Below are 25,501 nucleotides of genomic sequence, written 5' to 3'. Positions count from 1 at the left end.
GTTCTTGCTGCTCTGAAGGACTGCCATCCAGATTCCGAGGATGGCATCACACCGTCTACCTCATTTCCTGGACATGCCCCTACCTTGCACCTCAGGTAACCACTTCCCTATTGCCCTCACCTATCTCCTTCTGTATTGATCTAGCAAAGTGAGATTATTTACCTCTCAGAACTGCATAATTTGATTATATTTATCATGCATAATGCAAAGTAGGTGTTTTACCAAGCACATAAGACAGTAAGTAAATGCAACTGACTCTGGTTAGTAGTGAATTCACACTCACATCATCTCCTGGTGGGATTGTTGCATGAGACTCTTGTGACCAGTTTTCCTGCCTCTCTCTCACCTCCAAAGGATCATCTCAGAATGATCTTTCCTGAATATAAATATCTTCATGTTGCTCCTCTGCTGAAAACCCTTTATGCTACTTTAAACCTAGAGACTAAGGTACCAACTCATCAATGTGGCAGAGATTGGGGCTTGAAAATCTGGTCCCAACCTACCAACCTGATGTCTCCCACCTTAAACCACATGTCTTCTCCTCCAACATTACTTGACAACTCACTTCTCAATAAGACAGGCTACTACTTTGCAAGGATTACTCTCCTGCCTTTTTTCTAACTCATAATCTCTTAAGCACACTTCAAGACCCAGTATATGGAACCCATCCCCTGGGAAGCCATTGAAACACTTCCAGATAAAGCTAGTAATGTTTTTCTTTCATTAGAGCACTCATTGCTATCTGGGCACAGCAGCTCATACCTGTAATCCTAGCATGTTGGGAGGCCAAGGAGGGCAGATTGCTTGAGTCCGGGAGTTCAAGACCAGCCTGGGCAACATGGAGAAACTCTGGCTCTACAAAAAAAACACAAAAATTAGTTGGGTGTGGTGGCTCATGCCAGTAGACCCAGCTAAGAGGGAGGCTAAGGTGGGACGATCACTTGAGCCTGGGAAGTCAAGGCTGCAGTGAGCCATGATTGTACCACCGCACTTCAGCCTGGGCAACAGAGCAAGACCCTATCTCAAAAAAACAAAAAAAGGAACACTGATTGCACTAAAACCTAGCCATCGGACTTCTTATCTTCTCTCTACCTCATCAGATTGTGAGCTGTTCAAAGTGTAAAATTTGTATCTTACACTCACTTTTCACTCTAGGATTAACAAAACATGCTCATCAACGGAACATCCATTTTGTTAAAGACACTGGGCTAAATTCTATGAGGAATGCAAAGACAGATTATTCAAAGCCTTTGTCCTTAGGGAGCGTGTTCCTCATTAGGACAGCTGTTATCCACACTAATACGTAGACTTTTTGCACAAATACATTTTGGTGGCAAATTTTTATGGCACCCTGCTGGAACTAAACTACATTCATGATTATTGCATTTTTTACTTTGTCAACCTTTAGCACCCCTTGAGAATTTTCACTATTCTGATTGTACATTTATGAGGCAAATCACTATGAGGGTATACATGAGTGTACCCTCTCTTATACACTCATGAGGCAAATCACTCTGTGTATTCCAATCAATTCAAAAACATGTTTCAATGCTGCTTGATTTTTCTCTTTATCAGATTTCTCAGAGTATATATTCACAGTTGAAGGAAACATAACTGTACACACTGATCAAAATTTGACATAACATCTGAGATGGGGTCATGGTACACTGGGGTACTGGAGACACAGCAAATGGGCAACTCCCACCTACCCATGTAATTCTCCTATGCATATAGTTTTTAAACCAGGAATGCATCTTACAGACACTGTAATAAATATGTTTCCAAAAAGGTCTAAATGGATACAGAAAAAAATAAACAGGAGGATCAAGGAAGGCTGCACAGAAAATAATGTCTGAATGTACCTGGCTGAAGTACAGAAAAAAAAATGGTATAGTATGGTTTGGATTTCTGTCCCCACCCAAATACCATGTCGAACTGCAATCCCCACATGCCAGAGGAGGGGCCTGGTGGGAGGTGCTGTGCTTGGATCATGGGGGCCGATATCCCCCTTGCTGTTCTCATGATAGTGAGTGAGTTCTCACAAGATCTGATGGTTTAAAAGTGTGGTGCTTCCCACTTCATGCTCTCTCTTTCTTCTGCTTCACCATGGTAACATACGCTAGCTTCCCCTCTCCTTCCGCCATGATTGTAAGTTTCCTGAGGACTTCCCAGCCATCTGAAACTTTGAGTCAATTAAACCTCTTTTCTTTATAAATTACCCAGTCTCATGTCGTTCTTATAGCAGTGTCAGAGTGAACTAATACATGGCACTTACTTTTAAACCTTGTAAATAATTCAGAAATTTTATTTTAGTCACTTTTTGGCATTCCAGTAAGGTGACTGTCACAAAATACTCTACCAAGAGCAATCTGGTGGATAAATGCATGGAAAAGTAAATGGGATGTCAATCCAGAGATGTAACTAAATAGCACTAGAAGGAATCTTTTGGGCAGCTCAGGCTTGGTCAAAAGATTTCACCTAGGAATTAGGTGCTGTGCTTGGTAAAATAAAAATCACAAAATTGATTCCAGTTGAAAGTGCTAGAGATGAATGATGAAAATGTTTTCAGGACAGAAAAAAACCTTTATTTTAATGAGTAAGAATTTATGGAACTCCACTTAGGACCCAGAAACTGGATTAAGACTCTGGTATTCAAAGGTTAATAGAACATGGCCCTGCCCTGCCCAGTCTCACCTGGAAACACACTTTGATAATCAAAAAGTGCCTCACCTTGGTAGTGGAGAAACAGTATTCCTGAACTAAAAGCTGCTCTGTCCCACCTAACAAAACTTAAAAGCAAGACCCCAAAGGATTAAACTGCTTTCAAACAATTAACCACATCTCAGAAAAAAACTCAAAAATACTTGAAAGAATATAAAAATATCCAGCACTCAGCAAGGTAAAATTCACTGTCTGGCATCCAATAAAAGAAAAAGTAGCAGAAGGCAAAGAATAAAAAAATGCAATGACAAGGAGAAAACTGAGTTCATCAAAATTGGCCCAGAAATAACACAAATAATAGGATAAGTAGATAGGGATATTGTTCAAGGGTTATTGTTGTTGTACTTCATCTGTTCAAGAAGATAGAGGGAAAGTTGAACATTTTATGTGGAGGCATGGAAAAATATATGTATCTCCCAAATTGAACTTATAAAAATGAAGTCTACAATACCTGAGATTAAAAAATATGCTGCATGGAACCAGTAGCAGATTGGACAATGCAGAAGAAAATATTATGAACTTGGGCCAGGCATGGGGGCTCATGCCTGTAATTCCCAGCACTTTGCGAAACTGAGACGGGCTATCACCTGAAGTCAGGACTTCAAGGCCAGCCTGGCCAACATGGTGAAACCCTGTCTCTACTAAAACTACAAAAAAATTAGCTGGGTGTGGTAGTGCATGCCTGTAATCCCAGATACACAGCAGGAGGCTGCAGCAGGAGAATCACTTGAACCCAAGGCAGAGGTTGCAGTAAGCTGAGATAGCACCACTGTACTCCAGCCTAGGCAATAGAGTAAGACTCCATCTCAAAAATAAATAAATTATATATATATATATGAAATCATATATATGAAACTTGGAGCTATAGCAACAGAATTCCAAAATAAAGACATAAAGAGAAAAAAGATCAGAATTAATTGAACAAACATCACTAGGTTGTAGGACAATTACAAGTGGCCTAACGTAAGATTATTTGAGTCTCTAGTACAGAAGGAGGTATAGAAACAATATCTAAAGATATTATGGGGCCGGGCGCGGTGGCTCAAGCCTGTAATCCCAGCACTTTGGGAGGCCGAGACGGGCGGATCACAAGGTCAGGAGATCGAGACCATCCTGGCGAACAGGGTGAAACCCCGTCTCTACTAAAAAAATACAAAAAACTAGCCGGGCAAGGTGGCGGGCGCCTGTAGTCCCAGCTACTCGGGAGGCTGAGGCAGGAGAATGGCGTAAACCCGGGAGGCGGAGCTTGCAGTGAGCTGAGATCCGGCCACTGCACTCCAGCCTGGGCGACAGAGCGAGACTCCGTCTCAAAAAAAAAAAAAAAGATATTATGGCCAAAATTTGGTCATGTATGATGAAAACTATAAACCCACACACCTCCAAAAATGTTTTTGATACTTAAGCACAAATAAATGAAGAAAACTACAACAAAGCACACCATAAAATCAAACTACTTAAATGATAAAGAGAAAACCTTATAAGCAGCTAGATCAAAATTACATATTATATACAGAGGAATAATTTTAAGGATACAGGGTTGATTTAATATTTAAAAATTCAACCAATGTGAATTCAATAAAAAATTCACATATATTGGTTTCCTAGGTTTGTCATAACAAAGTACCATAAATTCAGTGACTTAAAACAGAAATTTATTCTTTTACAATTCTGGAAGCTAGATGTCCAAAATCAAAGTGTTTGCAAGGTTGATTTCTTCTGCAGGCTTGGAGGGAGAATCTGTTCCATGTGTCTCTCCTGGCTTCTGGTGGTTACCAGCAATCCTTGGCGTTCCTTGGCTTGTGGCAGCATAACATTTACTCTCTGCCTTTGTTTTTAACATGTTATTGTCCCCCCATGTCTCTGTCTCTGTTTTTCTCTTCTTATAACGACACCAGTAATTCAACTGGGGCCCACCATAGTCTTGTATGACCTCAGCTTATCTTAACTAATTACATCTGCAAAGACCCTATTTCCAAATGAGGTTTTGGGTAGACATGAATTTTGAGGGGACACTATTCAACCCAGTTCAATATGGCAAAAGATCAAACTGGATATCTGCCTAACACCATATATAAACAGTCATGTTAAGAATCATGTTAAGAATTTGTATGTCAAAAATGAAACTTTCAAAATACTTTGTAGCAAATATAAATGAATGTAATTTAGACTTTGGAATAGGAAACGATTTCTTAAGCAAGACACAACTTTGGCTAATCCACCTAGTATGCCATATTAATAGACTGAAAAAGAACCTACACAATCATCTCAATAGATGTGAGGGGAAAATATTTGAAAATATTCCAAAATCCATTTCTGTGAAACTCTCAACTACGTAGAACAGAAAGATCTTCCTCAACCTGATAAAGGGCACAGGTAACCTCATACTTTGTGGTGAAAATGAATACTTTTCCCCTAAGATCAGGAGCAAAGCAAAGATATCTCTTCCCTGTCATGCTTCCATTCAACACTGCTTTGTATCTTCCTCCTCTATACCACAAAATACTTTCAAAATTGTTGGTGAGCTCAGAGCTGGAGCCAAGCCCTCACCTTGCTGTTGGACTCAAGAATACCCAGCTACTTCCTCCATCACCCTGGAATATGTGATACACTACGAAGTCCCCTCAGTTCCTGCCACCTAGGCATTGTTACTCAACTTCTCATTTGTTGACCTGAACGCCAGATTTCATTATGAGTTCTGTAGTTTCAAGATTTAATCCTGGGAAGCAAAGTAGTGTATCTTTCTGCTCTGGGATTCCCAACAAATTATCTGGGAACTATGAAAATCAGGTATTCAATACACCATCCTCACTGCCTTCCCAAAAATAATTCAGGCAAAAAAATAAGATGCTGGATCACTTCTCATGATTCTACCAGCAATCAAGGTAATTTTTCCTTCTCTAATTCTTTTTCTATCTTTTGGTCAAATATTTGTTTCTTTTTGGACATAAAAGGCTCACTCTTCTCATTTTGTATATATTTAATATAAATTTAATGTTTTGAATCCTCCAGGATTTAGCTCACCATATTTTAAGTCAACTTGGGAAGAAAACAAACAATAATGTGCCATTTCTTTTCTCATTTCAGCACCTAACTCTTGCAATTGAAAGATACAATTTTCAAGACATGGGTCTGCTATTGATTCACAAATGCCACATCAGAGTTCAAAGATTAATAATTTGATGACTTATTTGTCTCTGAATTGCTCCTACATTTTTTGGCAATGCATATAGAAAACTACTGCTGCTGACTGACTGGTACCTGAAGGGCAAGTCCTACAGGAAACGAAAAATGCATAATTAATAACAAAAGATTCCCCTGTTCCAATTACTTAAGGTGATGGAAGCAATACTGGAAGCAACAATAATTTTTAAATTGGAAAAGATTATTATTAATGCTAAAACATTTTTAAAGCCACCCAAGAACAATGCATTTGTCTTCATAAATTACAAATACTCACATATTACACATATTCTCACATATAATATGGAGTGAAATTTATGAGATGGATAATTACATGTATTGTATAGGTAAAATACATATATAAAGAGAGGAATTGTAAAGATTCTCAGCAACCCAATCCTTCTTTGTAAAATAGTCTCATTCTCTGAAGGCTGACTTGAGTGAATTCCAAAGTTGGCTAGTATCTAATTTGAGGCACCATAAAATGTTATTCAGATGTGTTAGAAAATGAGAGCAAATGATGAAAACATTGTTTTATGGTATGGTAAAATAACCCAATTGAAAACATTCTCCAGGAGGTGGAACTTAACGTGTTTCCACTGCATGAGCATGGATTGTGCTTAATGGTTTACTTTTAAAGAGTAGAGATTATAAAGAGTGGGGAAGTAATTTCCAGTAGAGGAACCTGACAAATACCACCTTGTTTGGGTGATCAAGCTTAACATCATAAGTGATAGCATGTTGATTGCAGGTAGCCTTAATATTATCTAATGGGAATGGCATTTCATGTCTATAGTCTTCTTCCCTAAAACCCATAAGCCCAATCTAACGATGAGAAAAACAGATGACAGACATTCTACCTGACCAGTACTTCTCAAAACTGTCAAGGTAATCAAAACCAAGGAAAATCTGAGAAATTGCCAGAGACCGGAGGAGACTAAGGAGGCATGGCAATGAAGTGCAGTGCAGACTCCTGGATGGGATTCGGGACGGAACAAAGACGTTAGGAAAAAGCTAGTGAAATACAAATAAAGAGTAGGATTTAATTAATAGTAATGTACTAATAGTTAATAAGAATGTACCAATGTTGGTTTCTTAACTGTGTTAAGTATGCTATCATGATGTATGATGTTAACAATTGAGGGAATGGGATGAGAAGTATATATTAGGTTGGTACAAAAGTAATTACAGTTTTGTCACTGAAAGTAATAGCAAAAACTAATTACTTTTGCACCAACTTTTGTAACTTTTATAATCTTTATAACTACAGAAAAGTTACAAAGATGCTACACAGATTTCCTTCTCTATGCACCATCTTTGTCACTTTTCTGTAAATCTAAGACTATTCTATACTTTTTAATTTATTAAAAAACAAATTCCCCCAATCCTTGTTGAAATCTGCTCAGTGATATAGTCAACTTACAAAAAACCAATTTCTACGTGAGATAAACATGAATGGGCCAGTGAAAAGTCACAAGTTCAAATCCATCATGGGACCTTACCATTTGAGTGACCTTAAAACTTGATAAGCCACCATTTTCTCCCATATAAAACAGGATTAGCAGTACTCATCCTGTCTACCTACTTCAGAAGACAGGAAAAAACAACTATATATTGGGTATCAATTATGTGTCCGAGAGCTTAAATGTCTGTATATCTTAATCCTCACAATGATCTTGTAACATAGGTAACCTTGTAACATACAGGTACCATGGACCTATAAATCTATTTTTCAGATGTAGGAAGCTCAAAGAGGCTGTGTAAATTGACTAAGGTTGTATGATTAGTAAGGGTTAAAGTCAGATTTTGAACACAAGTTCCTCCAAACTGCCACGTATGCACCGTAAACATAAATGCTTTGTAAACTGTCTGGCAACTATACATACTTACCTTAACACTACCCACAAGACAAATGTCTGAGAGCCCAGGTGAGTGCCCAAGTACAGTCAAAAAGGGCCTCTCACCACTTGTAATTACTGAACGAAGAGCCATTTAGGCAAAGGGTACTTGAGCAGCCTTTTGAAGCACCAAGAGCCTGCACATCCCATGAGCTCTCACGTTCCTCTTTCTAGGTCTTGGGGGCTGCTCTGGGGAATTCTTAGCCTGCCTTTTGGCAGCTCCACAGACCTTCTTTCTGCCAGAGTGCTTTGTACCAGGGCTGTCCAAGGTAGAAGGCTGAGAGGCTTACCGGTAATGCTATGTGATAAGAGTGTATCAAATTCATATTGCCACTTCTGCCAAATGAATTTAATTAAGCAGAAAAATGGGTTACTGAAATGAAATACACATGTGCTCTTTAAAGTCATGCATGCCTTGGGATATTTGGAAAATGCCCTAAATGCATGTTATTACATGAATTGTGTTAACAGCCAGAAAGCAAGCTTTAGATCCTCAGTACTTGCTTCGAAATATGTGAGCATCTTGGAATCTCAGTGTTAATGTGTCAGTTTATCTTCATGAGATAAACGGCATTTTGTGCCAGGCCAAGGCACAATCTCCCCACTCACTAATCAAAATACAATAAATTTTGCTGGTTTAAAGTTTCAGCTTTTTTTGCAAATTCAGACAAAGCTCTCCAAAGATCTAGGCAACTAAGAGAATTGTTATTACTATTCTCACTCTTAATAAGGACATTAATTGCCTTTAAACACAAGTATTTGTTATGGATTCATTAAAAATCATGAATGGTTTAACTGAGAGGACTATTAAAGATCATCTAACTCAATCCCTTCCTTTTATAAATAAGGAAACTGAAGCCCAGAAAGATATCTAGCCAGGAATGGCCCAAGGAGTTCATGGCAAGGCTGAGCTCATAACTCAGGCTCCAGGCTGGTGACACACAGCTCATGCAGGTATTCTGTCTTGGATAGGGAGATTCTTTAGATTATTTTTGTTTCAAAGAATCTGTGATACATACATAACCAAGTCTCACTTAAACGTCATGCATCCGGTGATGGGGAATGAATAACCTGAATCTAACTGGGGAAATCATCATGTATACGCAGAATGAGAACCATTTTAATTTCCAAAGGAGAAATAGATTGTTTCTCCAAAAATATCAATATCATAAAAGACAAAGAAGGGCTGAAAATTATTCCTTACAAAAGGAGACTGCTACTGACTGAATGTTGGTGTCCTCACCAAATTCATAGGTTGAAATTCCAACCCAAATGTGATGTTATCAGAATGTGAGGCCTTTGGGAGGTGATTAGGTAACAAAGGCAGAGTCCTATGAGTGACATTAGTGTCCTTATTTAAAAAGACCTCAGGTGAGAGAGGAGAAACTACCAACAGAGTAAAGAGACAACCTACAGAATGGGAGAAAATTTTCACAAACTATGCATCTGGCAAAGCTCTAATATCCAGCATCTATAAGGAACTTAAAGAAATTTATAAGAAAAACGAAACATTAAAACTGAGTAAAGGACATGAATAGACACTTTTCAAAATAAGACATACAAGTGGCCAATAATCATATGAAAAACAGCTCAACATCACTGATTATTAGAGAAATGCAAATCAAAACCATGATGAGATACCATCTAACACCAGTCAAGATGGCTACTATTAAAAAGTCAAAAAACCATGCAGATACTGGTGAGGTTGCAGAGAAAAAGGAATGCTTACACAGTCTTGGTGGGAGTGTAAATTGGTTCAGCATTGTGGAAGACAGTGTAGTGATTCCTCAAAGACCTAAAGACAATTCAACCTAGAAATTCCCTTACTGAGTATATACCCAAAGGAATATAAGTCATTCTATTATAAACACACAGGCACGTCTTTGTTCATTGAAGCACTATTTGCAATAGCAAAGACATGGAATCGGCCTTACATCAATGGTAGATTGGATAAAGAAAGTGTGATACATATACACCACGGAATACTATGCAGCCACAAAAAGAATGAGATCATGTCCTTTGCAGGGACATGGATGGAGCTGGAGACCATTATCCTTAGCAAACTAACACAGGAACAGAAAACCAAAAACTGCATGTTCTCACTTAGAAGTGGGAGCTAAATGATGAGAATACATGGACACACAGAGGGGAACAACATACACTGGGACCTATTAGAGGGTGGAGGTTGGGAGGAAAGAGAGGATAAAAAAAATAACTAATGGGTACTAGGCTTAATACCTGGGTGATTGTATTAGTCTGTCCTCATGCTTCCAGTAAAGACATACCTGAGACAGGGTAATTTATAAAGGAAAGAGGTTTAATTGGCTCACAGTTTCACATGACTGGGGAGGTCTCACAATCATGGTGGAAGGCAAAGGAAGAGCAAAGCCATGTCTTACATGGCAGCAGGCAAGAGAGCATGTGCAGGGGAGCTCCCCTTTATAAAACCATCAGATCTCATAAGACTTATTTACTATCATGAAAACAGCACAGGAAAGACCCACCTCCATGATTCACTAACATCCCACTGCCTCCCTCCCAAGACATGTGGGAATTATGGGAGCCAAAATTCAAGATGAGATTTTTGTGGGAACACAGCCAAATCTTATCAGTGATGAGATAATCTGTACAACGAACCCCTATGATGCAAGTTTACCTATGTAACAAACCTGCACTTTTACCCCTAAACTTAAAAGTTAAAAAAAAAAAAAATCCCAGGGAGTTCCCTTGCCTGTCCCAACACAACAGGACTCAAGAAGAAGGCATCAGCTACAAACCAGGAGACAAACCGTCGACAAACACCAAATCTGCTGGCACCTTGATCTTGGACTTTATGGCCTTCAGAACTGTAAAAAATAGTTTCTGTAATTTGTAAGTCTCCCAGGCTATGGTATTCTGGTAGAGCAGCCTGAATGAGCTAAGATAGAAACTTAATCAGCATTACAATGAAATACATAACTAGGTGAGATGGTGCTAGAGGAGGAAGTGTTATAATGACATTATTGGGTCAATTGATAATTAGAATATAGACCATAAATTGGATAAAAGTACTGTTGTCACTATTACATTTACTGAGGTTGATAACAGTACCTAGGAAATTGACACTGAAATATTTAGGGGTGAATAAATATGGCATGCAACATACTCTTAATTTTGTCAGGAAAAAAATAGAAAGAAAACAATCAAATAGAGCAAAATGTTAACACTACATGAAACTGGATATAGAGTAGAAGGGTGTTCTTTGCTCTATTTTTGTAACTTTTCTCTGTAAGTCTGACATTATTCCATATAAAACGTTTTTTAGAAAAACAAGCCATGCAAATGATTACCAACAACACCACAAAATTACAACCACCCTCTATTCAAGAGCAAAGAAGGGCATTTAAAGAACATCTCCAAAAATACAGTCTTTTAAAATCACGGCATCCTTTATGCATATTTACCACAAAACCAAACTTTCAGTAAGTACAAGCAATGAATAGGGTCACCCCAGAAGGCCTTCCAGCTTGGTGTTTGTGCCTTGATTTTGGGCTGGCTTAATGCCCTATAGGCCTGCTGTCATTGATCGATTTTGTTATGATCTTTCATAATGAAGAAAATAAATACAATAATTTTCTATTATCTTAAAAGTTGCAATGAGAAAACTGATACCTCTTTAATGAAGCCAAATAATTAACTCACATATTTTCTCTTAAAAAAAAAAGCTACAAAAACTGTAGGTTACATTCTTGAATATGAACAAGAACACGGTCACATTAGGCCACTCTGAGGGACCCCATTCTAATGAGGAAAGACAATAACCATTTCCCTGATGGCTTGAACAATGAGGTTCATGACAGTTTTATTTACACAGTCTTATTTACTCAGGCCCAGAATAGCAATGCCTGCTCATCCCAGGGAAAGCAAATCCTTTTCTCTGAATTTGCCATTTGATTCTGGGCACTGCCTGTCAGCTGTCTGTTTCATGAGTCTATGCCAAAACAGATTGTACACAAGGGCAATCTGCACACAAATCATGTGGCTTTTGTGTTCCCCATGGATAAAAACAAATTCTGGTCACCACTTCATATATGTGGGGTATTTGGAGAACATATTAATTGACATTTTCTGCTGATGAAAGGGTAGCTTTACTATTATAAATCATTCACAGATAAATTTACTCCAGTAGGTATTGCCCAGTATGTTTGGAGTTCTTGACATGTGCTCTGTTCCGGAGACAGAACTAAGCCCAAAGTCTGGATCCTGCCCTCAGGGAGTTTGTAATTGAGTTGGAATCACAGGAGCATACAAGGGCACTATAGGAAGCCACAAGTCATGCACCATAGTGCTCAAGAGGCTCTATGCACAAAGCAAAAGTTGTTCAGTGTAATAGCCTTGACACAGAAGGCACCTGCACAGCAATTTCCAACACATTGATTAGCCAGCTATGAATTGCAACCCAAATATGCCATGCTCTCTCTTGACTTCTTTGTACATACTATTCCTTCTGCCTAGAACATTCTCTGCCATCCTACCCTCATCACCCAATATCCCCCTTTTCCACCACCGACATTCCTCCCTTTGTCTAACTCACAGTTTCTTGCTTGGATGTTATGACTCCTGAAAAGTTATTCGTGACCCTTTTCTCCTTGGTCTAGGTTAGAGGTCCTACCTGTCTTCTCCCTCTAGGCCAGGCAATGACCCATTATAACCTTGATCACATTGCATAGCAAGGTGGTTATAAGGCAGAGGGGAGGTGGGGAGGGACCTAGAGTCAGGTTGCCTGAGATCAAATCTTGAAACTGCCCCCCTCAGGCTTTGAGGCCTAAGTCATTTTGGTTGAGTTCCATAACCCCTCTGTATCTCCTGTGGTTTATTATTTCATTTAGTCTCAAGCCAGTCCTCCAAGGGATGCTGCCCTCACTTCACAGATGAAGAAACTGAGTCTCAGGGAGCACAGATTCAAAGCCAAGTCTAGAGGATATGAAAGACATCAGTTTTAAGCACCATGCTGAACTTTCTCCATCAAGTGATTCTAAAAGTTCTGCTTATTACCAAGGAGTCTGGGCAGGCACTGGGTCTTTCTGAAAGAGGCCACAAAGAAGTGTCAAAAGACTGTGCTGTGTCAAAAGTTTGACACAAGTTTTCAACTCTGTCAAAACCTCTTCCCTGAATGTGCCTTCCAATGGCTGAACTTCAAGTTGACAATTCTAAGAAACTCCTTGGGAGCCATTAGTTGAGCTTTCACATCACATTTAGTGACACAATATTCAACTGTTTTTCATTTCTATTTTTACTTTTATTAGGAGTAGGAGAGTGTATTGATTCATTTTCACACTGCTGATAAAGACATACCTGAGACTGTGTAATTTATAAAGAAAAAGAAGTTTAATGGACTCACACCTCCACATGGCTGGGGAGGCCTCACCATCATGGTGGAAGATGAAAGGCACATCCTACATGGCAGCAGGCAAGACAGAAAATGAAAGCCAAGCCAAAGGGGAAACCCCTTATAAAACCATCAGATCTCATGAGACTTATTCAATATCACAAGAACAGTATAAGGGAAACCACCCCTGTGATTCAATTATCTCCCGTGGGGTATCTCCCACAACATGTGAGAATTATGGGAGCTACAATTCAAGATGAGATTTGTGTGGGGAGACAACCAAACCATATTACAGAGAGAAAGAAATGAATTATGCTGGCTCAAGTGGGCCCGGACACCCCTTCCAGCAGGAGCTTGGAATATGTTCCCCCTTTTCCTAGAGAACAGAAAGGATGACAGTTACACAGAAATCTGTGGGGAGGTGGTTTATAGTTGAAATAAGAGGCAGTAAAGCACAGAGCATAAAATTATGGGTTTTGGAGTCAAATCTAGGTTTGTCTTGACCCAGCCACTTTCTAGCTGTGTAAGCTTAAAAAGTTATTCAAATTTTTTTCTAACTCTAGATCCAGAGTTAAGCCAGGTCTTCCAAGTCAAATGGGTGTGTTAGCCAGGTATCAAGGAAGAGGAGGAGAGAGGATGGCAAGGATGAAGGAGCAGCATGTGCTAAGATGGGGTGTCCTGTTTGTCTGGTCATACCTCTGAACAATGCTGGAAGAATGCCATGCCTGTCTATCACGATGGCATCCACTTCTATTTCAAAAGTTGACCCCAAATCCTTCTCTGGTAAACATACTGCTGTAACTTCATCTCTACTATTTGTTTAGAGGTTTCGAGTACTAAATTTTGATGCTGAGGTTAAATTATCCTTTAAAAATAGTTTCAAGATGACTTTACTTGTGCAGCCACTGAAAGGGAATAGTTGTTTTAGTGTTTAGTGTTGTAAGCTTTCTAATAAAACATTAAGGTCTTCTTTTAAAAGACTTTCTTCTATCAATAATCTATCTCCAGAGATCTATATCTTAATAATATTTATTTTCTATATTTGTGGAATTATTATTACTCACTGCTGAGGAAGAGAAGCAAGGCAAATGCCTTGGTTGATTTGGCCAAATAATCTCATTTTCTGAAATTTGTTTAGTAGGTCTTGTAGGACCAACACATTGCCCAGTACCTAATCGGCAATGGTAATGAGAGAGGGACTATAAACTGAGGCTTCTGGGAATGGATGCAAATAAATGATGGGCATGGACCAAAGGGAGAGCATTGCTAAGGAGGAACTTATTGAGATATATCCGAAGGCCACTGGCAGACAGAATTCAAGCGTTGAATCCCTGCTCAATTGCTATGGTATTGACCCCGCTCCTGAATGTAACGGGAGCCTTTGGGTAGCTGGCACATTCCCCTAAGCCTGTGTCAGTGCCTTTAGTAAAAGTGTCACTTGATACTCCTGGGAAGGCAGGTGAGATGGGGCAATTTGATAAATACTGACTTCATCTATTCTCCCACAGCATCAACTGAGTAAGTAAAAGTAACAACCTGAGTAGCAAAGCATTTTATTTTTCTTTAATAGCCTATATATTAGCACCAACAAGGTTACAGCATGTACAGTGTTAATAAGCATTGATATGGTTTGGCTCTGTGTCTCCACCCAAATCTCATATCAAACTGTAATCTTCAGTGTTGGAGGAAGGGTTCAGTGGAAGGTGATTGGATCATGAGGGCGGACTTCTCTCTTGCTGTTCTCATGACAGTGAGTGAGTTCTCATGAGACCTGGTTGTTTAAAAGTGTCTAGCACATCCCCCTTTGCTCTTTCTCTCCTGCTTGGCCATGTGAATATGTGTGTGCTTCCCCTTCACCTTCTTCCATGATTATAAGTTTCCTGAGGCCTCCCCAGTCATGCTCCCTGTACAGCCTGTGAACTGTGAGTCAATTAAACCTATTTTCTTCATAAATTACCCAGTCTCATGTTCCTTATAGCAATGCAAGTACCAACTAATACAAGCATGAAAACATTATCCTTCTTTTTAATTGTGATATAGAAACACTTTTTGATGTGTTAGATATTTTAAATTATTAGGTAACCAGTCCAATTCCCAAATATTGCTGAGACAACTCTTTTTCTATCCTTTAATACATACATCCTTGTTCAATTTACTGTCAGTTTTCTACCTCAAGTTGTCCCTGCAAAAATTTCATCAAAATCAATGCTCATAGTTTCAAGTATCTGTCAAGTAACTATTGACTTGGGCTCACTTTTGAAATGATTTGTCTTTTCTGACCATGTCATGTTAATGCATAATTGTCAAACTGTTTCTCACAAAGGCTCAGTTCTGAGCTTAGAAGCTCTGGAATCTGCCTTGCTCGTGAGCTACAGCACCAGGACCTTTCAAGGACAAGGCCAGGAATGTTGCATGGCCTATATTTTGAGTCAGATCCACCCAGACAGAGGTTTGAATTTGACAACAATATTTTTTCAGAGACAAAGGACTTTATTTCTCATGGCAAAAGGAGTAGCCACAATTTCATGTTGGTTTGTATCTGCTGATTCCCCATGCCCACTCCTCCAAGTCTCCTGAAACTGACAGAGAGAGGCCTTGGGCACGTCTGAGCATGCTATGGGTTGCATTATAGGAAGGGAACACTGAAATTAAAGGATTCACTGCTTTTATAGTCAGTGGAAGCAAGCCTATGCCTTGTCTGGGGTAAGAGGCTGTGCTAGTTCATTTGTGTTGCTATAAAGGAATACCTGAGGCTACATATTTATTTTTTTTTTTCTTAAAGGCTTATGTGGCTCAGTTCTGCAGGTTGTACAAAAAGCATGGCACTAGTATCTGCTTCTGGTAAGGGCCTCAGGAAGCTTCCATTCATGGTGGAAGGTGAAGGGGATGTGCAGAGATCACATGGCTAGAAAGGATGCAAGTTTTGGGGTGACACGCTCCTTTTAACAACCAGGTCTTGGGGGAAGTTTTATGGGAACTAGAGCAAGAAGTCACTCATTGCTATGAGGATGGCACCAAGCCATTTAGGAGAGATCTGCCCCACAACCCAAATACCTCCTAATAGGCTCCACCTAAACTATTGGGGATCAAATTTCAACATGAGGTTTGAGGTGACAAACATCCATTCTCAAGATTTATGACTGCACACACGACTCTAAGAAATGGCCCAGGTAAAGAGTGGCCCGACCCTTGCATTGTTGACATGCCCAGTAAAAATATGTAGGGAGACTCAGGGACATGGTAGATTGCTTCTGCCAGCACCAGAGTCCTCCCTCTGGCAACACTGAGGTCTTGATGCCTTCTTGTCCTCTTTAACTCCAATTTCATTCCTTCACTTTCTATTGAAACCATTGTCACACAGATTTCTTCTAGCTGTTTCTGTTTTTTGTTTTGTTTTGTTTTGTTTTAATTTCAATAGTTTTTGGGGAACCAGTAGTGTTTACTTACATGGATAAGATATTTAGCAGTGATTTCTGACATTCTGATGCACCCATAACCTAAGCAGTGTACCCTGTACCCAACGTGTAGTCTTTTATCTCGCACCCCCTCCCATTCTTCCTCCTGAGTCCCCAAAGTCCATTGTATCAGTCGTATGCCTTTGTACCATCATAGCTTAGGTCCCACTTATAAGTGAGAACATACAATGTTTGGTTTTCCATTCCTGAGTTATTTCACTTAAAATAATTCTCTCCAACTCAGTTCAGGTTGTGGTGAATGCCATTATCTCATTTCTTTTTATGACTGAAGGAGTATTCCATAGTATATACACACCACATTTTCTTTATCCACTCATTGGATGATAGGCATTTAGCCTGGTTTTATATTTTTTGCAGTTGCAAATTGTGCTGCTATAAACATGTGTGTGCAAGTGTCTTTTTCATATAATGATTTACTTTCCTCTGGGTAGGTATTGAGTTAACGGGGGTGCTGGATCAAATGGTAGTTGTACTTTTAGTTCTTTAAGGAATCTCCATACTGTTTTTCATAGTAATTGTACTAGTTTACATTCCCACCAGCAGTGTAAAAGTGTTCCCTTTTCACCACATCCACACCAACATCATTTTTTTTTTCATTTTTAAATTATGGCCATTCTTGCAGGAGTAAGGTAGTATTGCACTGTGGGTTTGATTTGCATTTCTGTCACAATTAGTGATGTTTAGCATTTTTTCATATGTTTATTAGCCATTTGTATATCTTATTTTGAGAATTGTATATTCAAGTCCTTAGCCCACTTTTTGATGGGATTATTTGTTTTTTCCTTGCTGATTCATTTGAGTTTCTTGTAGATTCTGGATATTAGTCCTTTGTCAGATGCATAGTTTGCAAAGATTTTCTCCCACTCTGTGGATTGTCTGTTTGACTCTGCTATTTCTTTTGCTGTGCAAAAGCATTTTAGTTTAATCAAGTCTTATCTATTTTTCATTGTTTTTGTTGCATTTGCTTTTGGGTTCTTGGTCCTGAAGTCTTTGCTAAGTCAATGTCTAGAAGAATTTTTCTGATGTTATCTTGCACAATTTTTATGGTGTTAGGTCTTAGATTTAAGTCTTTAATCCATCATGAGTTGATTTTTGTATAAGGTGAGGGATAAGGATCGTTTCATCTTTCTACACATGGTTTGCAAATTATCCCAGGACCATTTGTTAAATAGGGAGTCCTTTCCCCACTTTATGTTTTTATTTGCTTTGCTGATGATCAGTTGGCTATAAGTATTTGGCTTTACTTCTGGGTTCTCTATTCTGTTCCATTGGTCCACACGTCTGTTTATATACCAGTACCATGTTGCTTTGGTGACTATAGTGTTATAGTATAGTTTTAAGTTGGGTAATGTGATGCCTCCAGATTTGTTCTTTTTGCTTAGTCTTGCTTTGACTATGTGGCTCTTTTTCGGTTCCATATGAATTTTAGGATAGTTTTTCTCTAGTTCTCTGAAGAATGATAATGGTATTTTGATAAGAATTGCACTGAATGTTATAGATTGCTTTCGGCAGTATAGTCATGTTTTATAATATTGATTATACCCATCCATGAGCCTAGGATGTTTCCATTTGTTTGTGTTGTCTATGTTTTTTTTCAGCAGTGTTTTGCAGTTTTCCTTCTAGAGATCTTTCACCTCCTTGGTTAGGTATATTTCTAAGTGTTTTGTTGTGTTGTGTTGTATTTATTTATTTCCATATCTGCTGTAAAAGGGGTTGAGTTCTTGATTTGATTCTTTTTTTTTTTTTTAATTATGTTTAATTTGCTTTAAAATGCATTTTTTTTTCTTATACTTTAAGTTCTAGGGTACATGTGCATGACGTTTATATCATGTATAACTCCCCAATGCAATCCCTCCCTCCTCCCCCCTCCCCATGATAGGCCCCAGTGTGTGATGTTCCCCTTCCCGAGTCCAAGTGATCTCATTGTTCAGTTCCCACCTATGAGTGAGAACATGCGGTGTTTGGTTTTCTCTTCTTGTGATAGTTTGCTAAGAATGATGGTTTCCAGCTGCATCCATGTCCCTACAAAGGACGCAAACTCATCCTTTTTGATGGCTGCATAGTATTCCATGGTGTATATGTGCCACATTTTCTTAATCCAGTCTGTCACAGATGGACATTTGGGTTGATTCCAAGTCTTTGCTATTGTGAATAGTGCCGCAATAAACATACGTGTGCATGTGTCTTTGTAGTAGAGTAATTTTTAATCCTTTGGGTATATACCCAGTAGTGGGATGGCTGGGTCATATGGTACATCTAGTTCTAGATCCTTGAGGAATCGCCATACTGTTTTCCATAATGGTTGAACTAGTTTACAATCCCACCAACAGTGTAAAAGTGTTCCTATTTCTCCACATCCTCTCCAACACCTGTTGTTTCCTGACTTCTTAATGATTGCCATTCTAACTGGTGTGAGATGGTATCTCATTGTGGTTTTGATTTGCATTTCTCTGATGGCCAGTGATGATGAGCATTTTTTCATGTGTCTGTTGGCGGTATGGATGTCTTCTTTTGAGAAATGTCTGTTCATATCCTTTCCCCACTTTTTGATGGGGTTGTTTGTTTTTTTCTTGTCAATTTGTTTGAGTTCTTTGTAGATTCTGGATATTAGCCCTTTGTCAGATGAGTAGGTTGCAAAAATTTTCTCCCATTCTGTAGGTTGCCTGTTCACTCTGATGGTAGTTTCTTTAGCTGTGCAAAAGCTCTTTAGTTTAATTAGATCCCATTTGTCAATTTTGGCTTTTGCTGCCGTTGCTTTTGGTGTTTTAGACATGAAGTCCTTGCCCATGCCTATGTCCTGAATGGTACTACCTAGATTTTCTTCTAGGGTTTTTATGGTATTAGGTCTAACATTTAAGTCTCTAATCCATCTTGAATTAATTTTCGTATAAGGGGTAAGGAAAGGATCCAGTTTCAGCTTTCTACTTATGGCTAGCCAATTTTCCCAGCACCATTTATTAAATAGGGAATCCTTTCCCCATTTCTTGTTTCTCTCAGGTTTGTCAAAGATCAGATGGCTGTAGATGTGTGGTATTATTTCTGAGGACTCTGTTCTGTTCCATTGGTCTATATCTCTGTTGTGGTACCAGTACCATGCTGTTTTGGTTACTGTAGCCTTGTAGTATAGTTTGAAGTCAGGTAGCGTGACGCCTCCAGCTTTGTCCTTTTGACTTAGGATTGTCTTGGCAATGCGGGCTCTTTTTTGGTTCCATATGAACTTTAAAGCCGTTTTTTCCAATTCTGTGAAGAAAGTCATTGGTAGCTTGATGGGGATGGCATTGAATCTATAAATCACCTTGGGCAGTATGGCCATTTTCACGATATTGATTCTTCCTATCCATGAGCATGGTATGTTCTTCCATTTGTTTGTGTCCTCTTTGATTTCACTGAGCAGTGGTTTGTAGTTCTCCTTGAAGAGGTCCTTTACATCCCTTGTAAGCTGGATTCCTAGGTATTTTATTCTCTTTGAAGCAATTGTGAATGGAAGTTCATTCCTGATTTGGCTCTCTGCTTGTCTGTTACTGGTGTATAAGAATGCTTGTGATTTTTGCACATTAATTTTGTATCCTGAGACTTTGCTGAAGTTGCTTATCAGCTTAAGGAGATTTTGGGCTGAGACGATGGGGTTTTCTAAATATACAATCATGTCATCTGCAAACAGGGACAATTTGACTTCTTCTTTTCCTAACTGGATACCCTTGATTTCTTTCTCTTGCCTGATTGCCCTAGCCAGAACTTCCAACACTATGTTGAATAGGAGTGGTGAGAGAGGGCATCCCTGTCTTGTGCCAGTTTTCAAAGGGAATTTTTCCAGTTTTTGCCCATTCAGTATGATATTAGCTGTGGGTTGTCATAAATAGCTCTTATTATTTTGAGGTACATTCCATCAATACCGAATTTATTGAGCGTTTTTAGCATAAAGGGCTGTTGAATTTTGTCAAAAGCCTTTTCTGCATCTATTGAGATAATCATGTGGTTCTTGTCCTTGGTTCTGTTTATATGCCAGATTACGTTTATTGATTTGTGAATGTTGAACCAGCCTTGCATCCCAGGGATGAAGCCCACTTGATCATGGTGGATAAGCTTTTTGATGTGCTGCTGAATCCGGTTTGCCAGTATTTTATTGAGGATTTTTGCATCGATGTTCATCAGGGATATTGGTCTAAAATTCTCTTTTTTTGTTGTGTCTCTGCCAGGCTTTGGTATCAGGATGATGTTGGCCTCATAAAAAGAGTTAGGGAGGATTCCCTCTTTTTCTATTGATTGAAATAGTTTCAGAAGGAATGGTACCAGCTCCTCCTTGTACCTCTGGTAGAATTCAGCTGTGAATCCATCTGGTCCTGGACTTTTTTTGGTGGGTAGCTATTAATTGTTGCCTCAATTTCAGAGCCTGCTATTGGTCTATTCAGGGATTCAACTTCTTCCTGGTTTAGTCTTGGGAGAGTGTAAGTGTCCAGGAAATTATCCATTTCTTCTAGATTTTCTAGTTGATTTGTGTAGAGGCATTTATAGTATTCTCTGATGGTTGTTTGTATTTCTGTGGGGTCGGTGGTGATATCCCCTTTATCATTTTTTATTGCGTCTATTTGATTCCTCTCTCTTTTCTTCTTTATTAGTCTAGCTAGCGGTCTGTCAATTTTGTTGATCTTTTCAAAAAACCAACTCCTGGATTCATTGATTTTTTGGAGGGTTTTTTGTGTCTCTATCTCCTTCAGTTCTGCTCTGATCTTAGTTATTTCTTGCCTTCTGCTAGCTTTTGAATGTGTTTGCTCTTGCCTCTCTAGTTCTTTTAATTGTGATGTTAGAGTGTCAATTTTAGATCTCTCCTGCTTTCTCTTGTGGGCATTTAGTGCTATAAATTTCCCTCTACACACTGCTTTAAATGTGTCCCAGAGATTCTGGTATGTTGTATCTTTGTTCTCATTGGTTTCAAAGAACATCTTTATTTCTGCTTTCTTTTCGTTATGTACCCAGTAGTCATTCAGGAGCAGGTTGTTCAGTTTCCATGTAGTTGAGCGGTTTTGATTGAGTTTCTTAGTCCTGAGTTCTAGTTTGATTGCACTGTGGTCTGAGAGACAGTTTGTTATAATTTCTGTTCTTGTACATTTGCTGAGGAGTGCTTTACTTCCAATTATGTGGTCAATTTTGGAATAAGTGCAATGTGGTGCTGAGAAGAATGTATATTCTGTTGATTTGGGGTGGAGAGTTCTATAGATGTGATTTGATTCTCAACTTGGTCACTGTTGGTGTACTTCAGTGCTACTGATTTGTGTACATTGATTTTGTGTCCTGAAACTTTGCTGAATTCATTTATCAGATCTAAGAGCTTTTTAGATGAGTCTTTAGGTTTTTCTAGGTACACAATCATATCATCAGTGAACAGTAACAGTTTTACTTCGTCTTTACTGGTTTGGATGCCCTTTATTTTATTCTCTTGTCTGATTGTTCTGGCTAGGACTTCCAGTACTACGCTGAATAGAATTGGTGAAAGTGGGAATCTTTGTCTTGTTACAGTTCTCAGGAGGAATGCTTTCAACTTTCTGCCATTCAGTATAATGTTGGCTGTGGGTCTGTCATAGATGGTTTTTATTATCTTTTTTTTTTTTTTTGGTTTTTATTATCTTAAGGTATGTCTCTTCGCCAATTTTTTAATCATAAAGGGATGCTGGATTTTGTCAAATGCTTTTCCTGTATCTATTGAGATGATCATGTGATTTTTGTTTTTAATTATGTTTATGTAGTGTATCACATTTGTTGACCTGCATATGTTAAACCATCCCTGCATCCCTGATATGAAACCCACTTGATTATGGTGGATTATCTTTTCGATATGCTGTTGGATTCAGTAAGCTAGTATTTTGTTGAGAATTTTTGCATCTATGTTCATCAGGGATACTGGTTTGCAGTTTTCTTTTTTTGTTATGTCCTTTCATGGTTTTGGTATTAGGATGATACTGGCTTCATAGGATTTTTTAGGGAGGATCCCCTCTTTATCTTTTGGAATAGTTTCAGTAGGATTGACACCAATTCTTCCTTGAATGTTTGATAGAATTCAGCTGTGAATCTATCTGGTCCTAAACTTTGTTTTGTTGGTAATTCTTTTTATTAGTGTTTCAATCTTGCTGCTTGTGATTAGTCTGTTTGGAGTTTCAATTTCCTTCTGGTTTAATCTAGGAGTGTTGTATATTTCCAGGAATTTATCCATCTCCTCTAGGTTTTCTAGTTTGTGTGCATAAAGGTGTTCATAGTAGCCTTGAATGATCTTTTGTGTTTCTGTAGTGTCAGTTGTAGTATCTTCCATGTCATTTCTAATTGAGCTTATTCAGATGTTCTTTCTTCTTGGTTAATCTCACTGATGAGCTATTGATTTTGTTTATCTTTTCAAAGAATCAGCTTTTTATTTTATTTATCTTTTGTATTGTTTGTTTTAATTTCATTTACTTCTTCTTTGATCTTTATTATTTCTTTTCTTATGCTGGGTTTGGGTTTGGTTTGTTCTTGTTTCTCTACTTCCTTGAGGTGTGAGCTTAGATTGCCTATTTGTGCTCTTTTAGGCTTCTGATGTAGGCATTTCATGCTATGAACTGTCCTCTCAGTACCACTTTTGCTGTATCCTGGAGGTTTTGATACATTGTGTCACTATAATCATTCAGTTCAAAAAATGTTTTAATATTCATCTTGATTTTATTGTTGACCTAAAGATCATTCAGAAACAGATTAATTTCCATGTATTTGTATAGTTTTGAGGGTTCCTTTTGCTGTTAATTTTCAATTTTATTCCATTGTGACCTGAGAGAGTACTTGATATGATTTTGATTTTAAAAATTTATTGAGGCTTGTTCGTGGCCTATCGTATGGTCTATCTTGAAGAATGTGCCATGTGCTCATGAAAAGAATGTATATTCTGTAGTTGTTGTGTAGAATGTTCTGTAAATATCTGTTAAGTCCATTTGTTCTAGGGTATAGTTTAAGTCCATTGTTTCTTTGTTGACTTTCTGTCTGGATGACCTGTCTAGTGCTATCAGTGGAGTATTGAAGTCCTCCACTATTACTGTGTTGTCTCCTGTCTCATTTCTTAAGTCTAGTAGCAATTGTTTTAAAAAATTGGGAGCTCCAATGTTAGGTGCATATATATTTAGGATTGTGCTTTTTGCTGTTGGACTAATTCTTTTATCATTATATAATGTCCCTCTTTGTCTTTTTTAACTATAGTTGCTTTAAAGTCTGTTTTGTCTGATATAAAAATAGCTACGGTTTCCATTTGCATGGAATATCTTTTTCCACCCCTTTACCTTAAGTTTATGTGAGTACTTATGTGTTAGGTGAGTCTCCTGAAGAAAGCAGATACTTGGTTGGTGGATTTTTATCCATTCTGCCATTCAGTATATTGTAAGTGGAACATTTAGGCCATTTACATTATACATTAGTATTGAGATATGAGGTACTGTTCTATTCATTTAGTTGCCTGACGACCTTGTGGGTTTTTTTTTTTTTTCATTATGTTATTGTTTATAGGCCCTGTGAGATTCAAGCTTTAAGGAAGTTCTATTTTTGTGTATATTTTGAGGAACAGTTTCAAGATTTAGAGCCCCTTTTAGCAGTTCTTGTAGTGCTGGCTTGGTAGTGGTGAGTTCTCTTAGCATTTGTTTGTCTGAAAAAGACTTTATCTCTCCTTCACTTACGAAGCTTAGTTTCACTGGATACAAAATTCTTAGCTAATAATTATTTTGTTTAAGAAGGCCAAAGATAGGACCCCAATCCCTTCTGGCTTGTAGGGTTTCTGATGAGAAATCTGCTGTTAATGCTTTCACTTCATAGCTCTTAAGATTCTTTACTTTGTCTTGATTTAGATAATCTAATTACTATGTGCCTAGGTGATGATCTTTTTGTGATGAATTTCCAGGTGTTCTTTGAGCTTCTTGTATTTGGATGTCTAGATCTCTAGCAAGGCCAGGGAAACTTTTCTTGATTATTCCCTCAAAGAATTTTTCCAAACTTTTAGATTTCTCTTCTTCCTCGGAACACCAATTATTCTTATGTTTGTGGTTTAGCATAATCCCAAACTTCTTGGAGGATTTACTTTTTTAATTATTTTTTTCTTTGTCTTTGTTGGATTGGGTTAATTTGAAAGCCTTGTCTTTAAGCTCTGAAGTTCTTTCTTCTACTTGAGTCTATTGTTGAAATTTTCTTGCATATTTTGCATTTCTTTAAGTGTGCTTTTCATTTTCAGAAGTTGTAATTGTCTTTTCATTATAATATCTCTTTCTCTGGAGACATTTTTATGCATATTCTGTATTTATTTAAATTTCTTTAAGTTGTTTTTCACCTTTCTCTGGTACCTCCCTGAGTAGCTTAATAATCAACCTTCTGAATTCTTTACCTAGCAATTCAGAGATTTCTTCTTGGTTTGAATCCACTCCTGGAGAGCTAGTGTTATCTTTTAGGGGTGTTAAAGAAACTTGTTTAGTCATATTGCCAGAATTCTTTTCTGGTCCCTCCTCATTTGGGTAGACTGTTTCAGTAGAAAGATCTAGAACGCAAGGGCTGCTGTTCAGATTCTTTTGTCCCACAGGGTGATCCTTGATGTGGTGTTCTTCTGCTTCCCGTAGGGATGGGGCTTCCTGAGAGCCAGATTGCAGTGATTGTTATTGCTCTTCTGGGTCTAGCTCCTCAATGAGGCTAGCAGGCTGTGAGCTGATACTGAGGAATGTCTGCAAAGAGTCCTGCAAAGAGACCTGTTTGTCTTCAGGTCTTCCAGCCATGGATACCAGCACCTGCTCCAGTGGAGGTAGGAGGGGCATAAAGTGGACTCTGTGGGAGTCTTTGGCTGTAGTTTTGTTTAGCGTCCTGTTTTTCTC

At 38.4% G+C, this 25,501-nt stretch overlaps 1 long non-coding RNA gene across 1 annotated transcript in view; it reads right to left on the bottom strand.

The window, feature by feature from the left end:
* Positions 1-795: 795 nt before the first annotated feature.
* Positions 796-25,501, bottom strand: part of LOC117099390 — a 105,647-nt gene continuing 80,941 nt past the window's right edge. The window contains exon 3 of the long non-coding RNA XR_004443795.1: positions 796-855. This is a non-coding gene — a long non-coding RNA (uncharacterized LOC117099390). The remainder of the gene's footprint in view (positions 856-25,501) is intronic.

Source organism: Trachypithecus francoisi, unplaced genomic scaffold (genome assembly GCF_009764315.1).
Source record: "Trachypithecus francoisi isolate TF-2019V2 unplaced genomic scaffold, Tfra_2.0 Lachesis_group16, whole genome shotgun sequence".
Lineage (NCBI taxonomy): Eukaryota > Metazoa > Chordata > Mammalia > Primates > Cercopithecidae > Trachypithecus > Trachypithecus francoisi.
The sequence above is the reverse complement of the archived record's forward strand: the minus strand, read 5'-3'. Positions and strand labels throughout refer to the sequence as shown.